Raw genomic sequence first — 12,054 nt, 5'->3', positions numbered from 1 at the left:
TGACGTACCAGGTACGTCATGCATTAACAAGCAGTTAATGACAATGGACGTACCTGGTACGTCAGTTGTCTAACAGAGTGCTGGAAGTGATCACAATCACTTCCAGCAGCTCTGAGGGCATTGCAGTGATGCCTCGATATGGAGGCATCCAGCAATACCCCTTTACAAGACTCCGATGCAGAGAGAGCCACTCTGTGGCCCTCTCTGCACCGGTAGTGATGGTGCCGATGGTGCCTTTGTCTGGTGGGAGGAGGGAGCGTGTGTGTGCGCGTGCACGTGCGCGGGTGTGCGTGTGCACGTGGGCGCGCGTGTGCACGTGCACATGCGCACATTAGCCACACTGACACCAATGAAAAAGGAAGGGGAAAAAAAGTTTTTTGTTTTTTTTTACATTTAAAAGGATCTGGGAGGGGGGGTGGTATTGTGGGGGGGCTACTACACTACAGAAATAATTAAGCATACAAATAAAAGTTATAAATAACATTAAAATAGTTTGGTTTGTGGGGCCAAACTGGGTACTGGCAGACAGCTGCCAGTACCCAAGATGGCGGTAATTAGGTAGGGGAGAGGGTTAGAGAGCTGGAGGGGGGGATCAGGGAGGTTGGTGCTAAGGCAGGGGTCCATCACAACTAAAATATTTTATAATTTTTATTTAAAAAAAAACAAAAAAAAAACTTTTATTTAGTACTGGCAGACTTTCTGCCAGTACTTAAGATGGCGGTAACAATTGTGGGGTGGGGAAGGGAAGAGAGCTGTTTGGGAGGGATCAGGGGGTGGGATGTGTCAGGTGGGAGGCTGATCTCTAAAATTAACCCTGCAAGCTCCCTACAAGCTACCTAATTTAACCCCTTCACTGCTGGGCATAATTCACGTGTGGTGCGCAGCAGCATTTAGCGGCCTTCTAATTACCAAAAAGCAACGCCAAAGCCATATAAATCTGCTATTTCTGAACAAAGGGGATCCCAGAGAAGCTTTTACAACAATTTCTGCCATAATAGCACAAGCTGTTTGTAAATAATTTCAGTGAGAAACCTAAAATTGTGAAAAATGTAAAGTTTTTTTTTTTTTTATTTGCTCGTATTTGGCGGTGAAATGGTGGCATAAAATATACCAAAATGGGCCTAGATCAATACTTGGGGTTGTCTACTACACTACACTAAAGCTAAAATTAACCCTACAAGCTCCCTACAAGCTCCCTAATTAACCCCTTCACCCCTGGACATAATACACGTGTGGTGCGCAGCGGCATTTAGCGGCCTTCTAATTACCAAAAAGCAACCACAAAGCCATATAAGTCTGTTATTTCTGAAAAAGGGGATCCCAGAGAAGCATTTACAACCATTTGTGCCATAATTGCAGAAGCTGTTTGTAAATAATTTCAGTGGGAAACCTAAAGTTTGTGACAAAATTTGTGAAAAAGTGAACTTTTTTTTTTTTTTTTATCGCATTTGGCGGTGAAATGGTGGCATGAAATATACCAAAATGGGCCTAGATCAATACTTTGGGATGTCTTCTAAAACAAAATATATACATGTCAAGGGATATTCAGGTATTCCTGACAGATATCAGTGTTCCAAAGTAACTAGCGCTAATTTTGAAAAAAAGTGGTTTGGAAATAGCAAAGTGCTACTTGTATTTATTGCCCCATAAATTTCAAAAAAAGCAAAGAACATGTAAACATTGTGCATTTCTAAACTCAGGACAAAATTTAGAAACTATTTAGCATGGGTGTTTTTTTGGTGATTGTAGATGTGTAACAGATTTTGGGGGTCAAAGTTAGAAAAAGTGTGTTTTTTTCCATTTTTTCCTCATATTTTATCATTTTTTTTTAGTAAATTATAAGATATGATGAAAATAATGGTATCTTTAGAAAGTCCATTTAATGGCGAGAAAAACGGTATATAATATGTGTGGGTACAGTAAATGAGTAAGAGGAAAATTACAGCTAAACACAAACACTGCAGAAATGTAAAAATAGCCATTGTCATTAAGGGTAAGAAAATTTAAAAATGGTCCGGTCATTAAGGGGTTAAATGACGTCATCCAAGAAGGCGTCCCTTGAATTCCGATTGGCTGATAGAATTTTATCAGTCAATCGGAATTAAGGTAGGAAAAATCCTTTTGGCTTATGCAATCAGCCAATAGGATAGAAGTTCAATCCTACTGGCTGATCCAATCAGCCAATAGGATTGAGCTCGCATTATATTGGCTGTTCCAATCAGCCAATAGAATGCAAGCTCAATCCCATTGGCTGATTGCATCAGCGAATAGGATTTTTCCTACCTTAATTCCGATTGGCTGATAGAATTATCGTCAGTTTAATAACAAGTTTCTGACCTATTGTAACCACCTGATGGTTTAATGGATATGTTCCAAATAAATTGTTATTATTTATACTTCTAGAGACTGATCTATATGAGGTTATTTCAATATAACTATTAATCTGTCAGAGTAGAAAAGGCAAAGCCGTAGCTGCTATGCAATATTGTTACAAATTAACCGCTCAGAAAAGCTTGCTGTTTGTACACAAAGAAATCTTCCCTGCGTGTGTAGCAATTGTATAAGAAATAGCATTACAAATTAACCGCTCAGAGGGGCTTACTGTTTATACGCAAGGAAATCTACCCAGCGTGTGTTAATATACTGTTAATATTAGCCCATCGTTCCCACTAAGAAATATAAAAATCAATCTATTGGTTCTTACGGAGTAAACATCCACCACTTTAACTTAAAACTGAGGATCCCAAAATCCTCCAACAAGACTCCCTAACATGTTTCGCACATAACTATTATGCCCAGCAGTGAAGGGGTTAATTAGGTAGCTTGTAGGGTTCATTTTAACTTTAGTGTTGTGTAGTGGACAACCTAAAGTATTGATCTAGGCCCATTTTAGTATATTTCATGCCACCATTTCACCGCCAAATGCGATCAAATTAAAAAAATTGTTAACGTTTTCACTAACTTTAGGTTTCTCACTGAAATGATTTACAATTAGCTTCTGCAATTATGGCACAAATGGTTGTAAATGCTTCTCTGGGATCCCCTTCGTTTAGAAATAGACATATATTGCTTTGGCGTTGCTTTTTGATAATTAAATACTGCTGCACACCACACTTGTATTATGCCCAGCAGTGAAGTGGTTAATTAGGGTGCTTGTAGGGTTAATTTTAGCTTTAGCATAGAGATCAGTCTCCCACCTGACACATCCCACCCCCTGATCCCTCCCTGACCCCTCACAAACAGCTCTATTCCCTCACCCATCCCACAATTGTCAGCACCATTTTAAGTACTGGCAGAAAATCTGCCAGTACTAAAATAAAAGCCTTTTTTTATTTTAAAAGCATTTTTCTAAAATAAATAAATAGTTTCTGCAGTGTAGGTTCCCCCCTAACCCCCCCCCAACCTCCACGATCCCCACAAACAGCTCTCTTAACCTCCCCCCTCTTCCTATTTGTGGCCATTTTAGGTACTGGCAGCTGCCTGCCAGTACCCAATTTCTTAACAAATTTGCTTCCCCCCCCCCCATTTTTCGTAGTGTAGCTGCCCCCCTCAATATCATCCCCCTCCCATATCCCATTCCCAACAACATTTACCCTCTCCCACTGATCAGACTGTGGCCTGTGTGTGCGTGCGCACTCCTGCCCCCCCCCCCCCCGCGAGCTCCTGCCCACCTTCCCGGAACAGTGGCTGGTGTAGTCACCGGAACTCGTCCAGCGATGGGCCGTCCACCCGCCTCCCTGCAGCTGCTCCTACCCACCAACGATCGGCACCATCGCTGGCCGATGCAGAGAGGGCCACAGAGTGGCCCTGCAGCATCAATGGGCAAAAAAAAGGTATTGCAGTGATGCCTCAATATCAAGGCATCACGGCAATACCTTGAAAGGGGCTGGAAGCGATCAGGATTGCTTCCAGTCGCTTTAAACCCCTAACGACGTACAGGGTACGTTGTTGGTCTTTAACAACAAGTTTGTGTATGACGTACCCTGTACGACGTGTATCGTTATGTAGGAGAGTACTCACAAAAGTGAAGCTCTAAATATAAGTGCTGGTATCGCAGGCTGGGCCTCTCAGTCTCCAGCTGACTGTCCCTCAGGGATATCAGTGGCAAATCAGATGTTTGTTATGAAACATAAAGCACAGAGAGAAAACCCAATAGTGCAGCACAATTTTGATGCCAAAAGGTATATTGTGAAATTGGTAGCACACTAGAAAATAGTGCTGAATATTGCAGGCTGGATGTCAAAGTCACCAGCTGACTGTAATACTTTGGTCTCCCAGGAGGAATAATGATGAGTTCAGTAATCCAAAGCCAGCTCCAGGAAAGGAAAAGGAATAAAGTAGTACAAGGCAGGTACTACTAAAACAATTTTAATTCTTAGGGGGGCGGAGCCAGCTGCAGTGCTGATCGGACGTGTCTTGGTGCAGCTCCCGGATCCAAGATCCTAATCTAGGGGTATATTCACAAATTACAGCAACCTTTTTATTACCAAAACTCATGTGAGCATACCCAGGAACTGCTATTGTGCTGCCATGAACTTTTAAGGATCCGGGGAGACTGCACCAATTTGTCACTACTGTCCTGTGCTGTGGAGCGGAGAGGGAGAGCCGCCATATTGAAGACGCTGCAAAGAATTTTCTTTTTATTATTTTTATGTTGCAGACCTACAGCCGGTTATCTGGCTTCAAGGGAGCGAAAAATATACTTCTCCTTAAAGTTCCCTCACCAGCCCACGGTATGGGGACCTCATCTAACTTTCTACAGGAGCTGAGGCGCTTACTAGACAACCATCATGCGTCCTTAGCTGCCAAGCTGTACGCCACACCTAACAGAAATGGCGACTACCTAGATGTTATCCCTCAAGCTTGCACGATTGCACCTGAAACGCTCACACCAGTCTCGATATACGGCCATAGCGGCAGGTCCCTAAAACTGCACGAGGCACCTACAAATCTACACACGAGTTGTGAAAGAGGAGACAGTGAAGATGCGGTACTCTTGACAAGCCTCAGTGGATCCACATACCCTGGTCAGTCACACAACAAGTGGGATGTGAGTATGCACACTGGGTCTCAGCATATAAGGGGAAAACGTGACTCAAATACACTACCATTAGGCGGGGTCCAACTTAACAAGCTGCCTTACATAGTGGAACGTGAATTCTATTACTATGAACATTTTATCAATGGTACTAAGTGCACACTTACAAGTTGCCCCTCAGACGCCCCTCGAGGCCAGCTAATCAATTTATACGCAGGGGCAAGGAATTTGGAACTTTCCCTCAAACACCTTCAGGTCTACAAAGAGCATCTCCCTTCTACTCTACTTAGCCCGCTTCCTTCTCGTATCCCTCCTACACTGGGCACTAGCAGAAGAGGAGTAGGTTAACTGTTTTTTTTTTTTTTTTTTTTTGCACAGGATAATTGACTGGTACAGCTCACTGGCCAAGCTGAGTGCAATTTAGACTGCCAACTTTACTTTGTCCCACATCTTTCTACATCTTTTTGCATGTGATGAAGGCTATTAGCCGGATAGCGTCATAAAGACCAACATTACATTCCTACAGGACTGGCATTGGTTTAGGGCTTTCTGACTGGACCTCTGCAGAGGGAGTTCATTTTGGAACAGTTATCTGTACCTTACCAGTTTGTTATCTGATTAAGTTCAACATAGTGTGTGAAGCTGCTCATATAGGCTGAGTTCACTGTGTTATTTTATGTATGGTTGAGAGACTTTCCTGATATATTAGCTTCCCTGCAGTATACTTAACTGTTTATCTCACTAACATTTGCAGGAGGTGCTTACTGTTCTCCCCCTTCCCTGCCTGCAAGGCTCAGTATATGCTACTTTATCTCACATTCTGTTTGTCTATATGGGTTCTATTTAATAAAGTACCTAGTGCTTCCTTGGTCACTTAACAATTTGAGGTTCTACAGTTTAACATGTTGCAACTATGTGTTTATTTATGGAGATTTTTCTGCCTTTACTGGGATTCCTTTTCTTTTTAAATCAAATGCTTGCTATTATTTTAAGTGATGGACACCTGTATATCTATACAACTGATTGCATTGTCTTATTCTCTTTACCCGAGTAGTACAGGTGCAGTCAGCGGCCGGGACTGCGCCTTCCCAATTAATATGTCTGGAATATAGGTGTTCCATTACGTTTAATAGATACATCCCTCTATTGTCAGGATGTTCCCTTAATACTGACATTTATATTATACAATGTGGGTCATCTGCTCCCACGCTACTCCAAGTTATAAGACCTCTTACCACTTTATCATAGCCCATTTTTTGCTTCTGCTTATAGCTCTCCTATTTATGGTGACGTTTGGTGCCTAGACTTGCCAAACTTTATATGTTACCTACATAGTGTATCTAGAGACAAATTGCAGTGCTCATTATATTAGCTAACTTATTTCAGCTGGCATTTTTGCTACTGTAAGGGGGTACAACCCTCTGGCTAATAATCTTGCCTACTTAACTCATAAATATATTATTAATTGTTAAGATGTTATAGCATTAGGTGTTGCAAGACTTTGCAGCTTAATACAGTGTTCCTTGGGCAGGCAGGTCCTGCATTATTACTCTTACCACTTATGCCCTTTTCATGCACTGAATCTTAGATAAGCCCTACAAATTTTACCAACTGTGCATTCATAGAACCTATGGCTCCCTTGATTTAAGTGCTCCTCTAACTTAGCATGCACCCACCATATTAATAATATGACTTGAATATAAATTACCACCTCCCCCCCCCATATAATATACCTCCCTATCTAGGAGGGTTAACACCCCGACTAATAAGCCTCTTCCCGTACACCGCTATATTTAAATTTACCACTAGGCTTATATGTCATAATCAAAAGCTCTGGGGTTGACTAACTCGAGTTTAACTTCATAATGCACTATTACTCCCTCTACACAGGTCTGAGGGTTGCTGTTAGGTATGAGAATGACCCCTCCCCGTGATTTTAGTCATTTAAATTGGGGTGTCATGCGCATGCACCAAATTCAGTTCAATCCAAAATTCAGGAGTCATAATCTCCTTCCCTTGGTGTTAATCATTTATGGCCTTTCTGCTTCTGGATGGTGGGCCCACATCCGGGAGATAGAACATCCCTGATCCTATGATAGAATTGGTCAGCGGTTTAATTAAGTATCTTCGCCCTTACCTATCCCTAATTACCTAATACTTTATTCCTCAGTACCAACTGAAGTCTAAGCGTGTTGAGGGCTGTTAATTATATCTTGCTCACACCACTCACTTACTAATCAGTACTTTGCTTTTTATGCATCTGGGTCTAGGGTACAGATCATTACATTGCCTGCACCTCACATTCAGCAAGAGGTTTATTTAGTTGACTTTCCGTAATGCCTCAATTAACTTGGTGTACCTAGGTAAGTTAAGCCTAAGTTAGCAGGTTTATACTCAACTTAGGGTCCCCTGCGAGCTTTGCACGAATGTCCAGTATTTACTTACTCCCATATAATCCTATATTGGTAACTTTATTCACTCTATTTCATTTAACAAGTATGGTCAGCACTATACACTATATTGATGGCTGTCTGAGCTCGTTCTAACCCCTATTCTTGGCTCTTATATATAACCTGTTTACTATAAATCAGGATACAGTAGCTTACCCTACTCTTTTAGCGATATGTAGCTCTTTGGCATTTCTTGCTTAAAAACAGTTAGAATACCACCTCCCCCCCCCCCCACAATAATGTGCCCTCTATTTTGGAGGGACTCAATAAGCGGTTTATCTTGCCCATACCGCACCATAATTCCATACTTAGTTACCATACTATGTTATTTTATTTTATACTTGGCGCCTTTATTTTTGATACCATTTGAATTTAATTATTGCATAATGTTTACATGCTCTAGCATAATATTACAGCAGTTAACTGGCGCTTACAGTATTCATATTCCATGACACACTACATGTCAACCTATTCTAGATTCCCTTTAATTTCTATCTTGTGTTTTGTGTGTTGTTCATATAATTAAAAAAAAAAAAAAAAAAAAAAAAAGGTTCCAATTCTTCCATAGCATTGCCTATGTTGTAAAACGTATCTATTAAGATGGAAGCAGTATATTTGAAATGTACCATTTATGTTTGCTCTGTATTATATTACCTTGCATATGTTGTATTGTTTTCAGCACAACCTTAATAAAAATTATTGAAAAAAAAAAAACAAAACAATTTTAATTCTTAAAACAATAAAATCAACAATGCAACACGTACGAGGACTTCTGGCTGGGGGCGGAGTGAACAGGTAGCATGCAGGTAGCTGCCACTCGCTACGTCTCTCCAAACAAAGGAGCAAAGATACTCTCCAACCTGCCGTAGGGTGCCTTGTCTCAGAAGCAAATCACTAAGACCGGCACAGGATCTTAACGATCACGGAGGAGAAGTCCCTACTTGGCATAACAGTGCCCTTTTTGCTAAAGTGAACAACCACAAAAAACTTTCAAAGACAGTGAAATTAAGACAGACTGAGTGAAACAACTGTAGTCAGTCTGAGCACAGGTATTACGGCATTCCAATGTAAAAAGGGAACTGTTAACACCGGACCCCTCTGGAAGCAGCATAGTACTTGGAAGTACCCCCGCTGCTGGTTTGTCGGCGCAGGGGTTTGGTCTCTACGAGAAGAGGGTGTGGGTCTAGTATCTACAGGCTGACCCAATCCAGAAAGGAACCGGCGACACACCTCCCCTGTGTTTTGTTACAGCCTGTCATGTGCATCGGGAGTGTGGGGGTTTTGCTGGATGGCGTCCCGCTAACCTGAAGTGTCATCTCTGAGCAGTGGCATAGTGACCAGAGGGTACCCATTGGACTAACGTGAGTTAACCACAGGAACAGTGTGAAACGGCCTCCATTGTGGGTAAGCAAGCGCCGTTCAAAGAAGAAACACAGCGTAGAGAGACAAGGTGGTGAGCCTGATATCCAGGTCCGACCCAATCCGGGCAGGAACTGACGTCCCACCGTCTCGACATACTTACGCTGGTATTGCCTGAGGCTCATTGAGTCCCCAGAGAGGGAGCCCGGGACAGATGACGGATTTGCTGGTTCGCTGGTCTGGCTGGAGCCACTGTTCGAAAGTGTAAAGGGACGTACCTTGGTATTGCTTAGGGGCCGCAGGTTATCAGCCCGGGAGTACAACGTACCGGTGCAGGAACAATAAGATCAATAAGCTCATCAATAACCGGGTGTGACTGATACCACTGGAGCCGAGAGACAAAGATAATATCATTACTCCAGAGCGCACTATAAGGACAGAAGTCGGGTATGCAATAAATACCCTTGCGCTGTAAAAGGTTCACCGTTTAGAGGCTTTCTTTTTGCCACCAGCAAGCATAAGCCTCCCTGTGGTGGTCCAAGGGGTGGTGAGCATATAAAAGACATATCTTTCTGTTCTGTTATTCTATAAGAGACGTTGGTAAATAGCTGTGGGACTGGCTTACGAGTGGTATTATTTTAAAACTATAACATTTGAATTCTTTTAGGCAGGCATTTTTTTTTATTTCACGTAGAGTGTATAGGGTCTAATTGAGACTCTTCTTCCCTTTTTTTTTGTGTTTTGGGGTTTCTTCACACAGCACTTTTGTTGTATTTTTTGGTGTGGTTCACACTACAAAAACAAAAAAAACATCCTTTTTTTTTTTTTTCTCTTTCACGATACCCCTTATGGGACTATCTATATAGATTAATTATTAATCTATATATTTGATTGCGCACAAATACGGAGGTGAATGGATAGATTTGTCTCCTCTCAGAAAGGTATTTCACCAGAAATGCCGCCTAAGGTAAAGGATAAGAGAGGTAATACCAAAAATATTGACATGTCTCTTGATACTTCACAAGAGGGGGGGAATGACTAACTTTGTGTTTAATAATATGTCTGAGCTAGCGGCAGAAGTAATTAAATTGATGACACCACATCTTGACATAATTAAAAAAGAAATAAAAGCAGAGATATCTAATTTAACAGATGAAGTGAGGCAATTCACAGTTAGAATGGACGAGGTGGAAACAAGGGTGTCTGATATTGAGGACAAAGTAAACAATCACAACTCAATTATCACGGCTCGGGGTAAGGTCATCACCCATTTACAAGCCCGATTAGAGGACCTAGAGGACAGGTCAAGGTGGAATAACCAGCGGGTGATTGGCCTCCCTGAATCAGTGGAATTTCAAGATTTAATACTTTTTGCGTCGGTTACTTTGCCGCAGGCACTCCTGGTCCCGCCTCCGCCCACCCCATTTTTGATTGAGAGAGCCCACAGGATAGGTATCCCTAGAGAGAATAATACACCGCCCAAACCCAGACCAGTCATCTTTAAATTTGTGAATTACCAGGATAAAATGTTGTACTTGAAATATTATAGGAAACTTAATGCTTTAAATATCCACTCACACAAAATAATGATTTTTCAAGATTTCTCAGTTGAGACTACAGCTAAAAGAAGAGAAATGTCTCACTTTTTTGATAGATTTTTGAAAGCAGAATGTAATGTCCGATTAGTATACCCGGCAAAACTACTAGTGACTAAAGCTGGTATCACTTACACATTAAATAATAGCAATGAAGCAAGGTCTCTGTGCAAAGAAAACATAATTTATGTAAGAACTTACCTGATAAATTCATTTCTTTCATATTGGCAAGAGTCCATGAGCTAGTGACATATGGGATATACAATCCTACCAGGAGGGGCAAAGTTTCCCAAACCTCAAAATGCCTATAAATACACCCCTCACCACACCCACAATTCAGTTTAACGAATAGCCAAGCAGTGGGGTGATAAAGAAAGGAGTAGAAAGCATCAACAAGGAAATTTGGAAATAATTGTGCTTTATACAAAAAATCATAACCACCATAAAAAAGGGGTGGGCCTCATGGACTCTTACCAATATGAAAGAAATGAATTTATCAGGTAAGTTCTTAAATACATTATGTTTTCTTTCATGTAATTGGCAAGAGTCCATGAGCTAGTGACATATGGGATATCAATACCCAAGATGTGGAGTCTTCCACTCAAGAGTCACTAGAGAGGGAGGGAATAAAATAAAAACAGCCATATACCGCTAAAAAAATGAATCCACAACCCCAAAAAATAAGTTTATTTTCATTTTTGAAAGAAAAAAACGTAAATCAAAAGCAGAAGAATCAAACTGAAACAGCTGCCTGAAGAACTTTTCTACCAAAAACTGCTTCCAAAGAAGCAAATACATAAAAACGGTAGAATTTAGTAAATGTATGCAAAGAGAACCAAGTCGCTGCTTTGCAAATCTGATCAACTGAAGCTTCATTCTTAAAAGCCCACGAAGTGGAGAATGATCTAGTAGAATGAGCTATAATTCTCTGAGGCGGGGCTTGACCCGACTCCAAATAAGCTTGAAGAATCAAAAGCTTTAACCAAGAAGCCAAGGAAATAGCAGAGTCCTTCTGACCTTTCCTAGGAACAGAAAATATAACAAATAGACTAGAAGAATTTCAACATAATATTTCAAAGCTCTCACCACATCCAAAGAATGTAAGGATATTTCCAAAGGATTCTTAGGATTAGGACACAAGGAAGGGACAACAATTTCTCTACTAATGTTGTTAGAATTCACAACCTTAAGGAAAAATTCAAATGAAGTCCGCAAAACCGCCTTATCCTGATGAAAAATCAGAAAAGGAGATTCACAAGAAAGAGCAGATAGCTCAGAAACTCTTCTAGCACAAGAGATAGCCAAAAGGAGCAACACTTTCCAAGAAAGTAGTTTAATGTCCAAAGAATGCATAGGCTCAAATGGAGGAGCCTGTAAAGCCTTCAGAACCAAATTAAGACTCCAAGGAGGAGAAATTGATTTAATGACAGGCTTAATACGAACTAAAGCCTGTACAAAACAGTGTATATCAGGCAGTATAGCAATCTTTCTGTGAAATAAAACAAAAAGAGCAGAGATTTTCAAGGAACTTGCAGACAAACCCTTATCCAAACCATCCTGAAAAAACTGTAAAAATTCTAGGAATTCTAAAAGAATGCCAGGAGAATTCATG

This window comes from Bombina bombina, chromosome 7 (genome assembly GCF_027579735.1).
Source record: "Bombina bombina isolate aBomBom1 chromosome 7, aBomBom1.pri, whole genome shotgun sequence".
In the NCBI taxonomy this organism is placed as follows: Eukaryota; Metazoa; Chordata; class Amphibia; order Anura; family Bombinatoridae; genus Bombina; species Bombina bombina.
Note: the sequence above shows the minus strand (reverse complement) of the source record.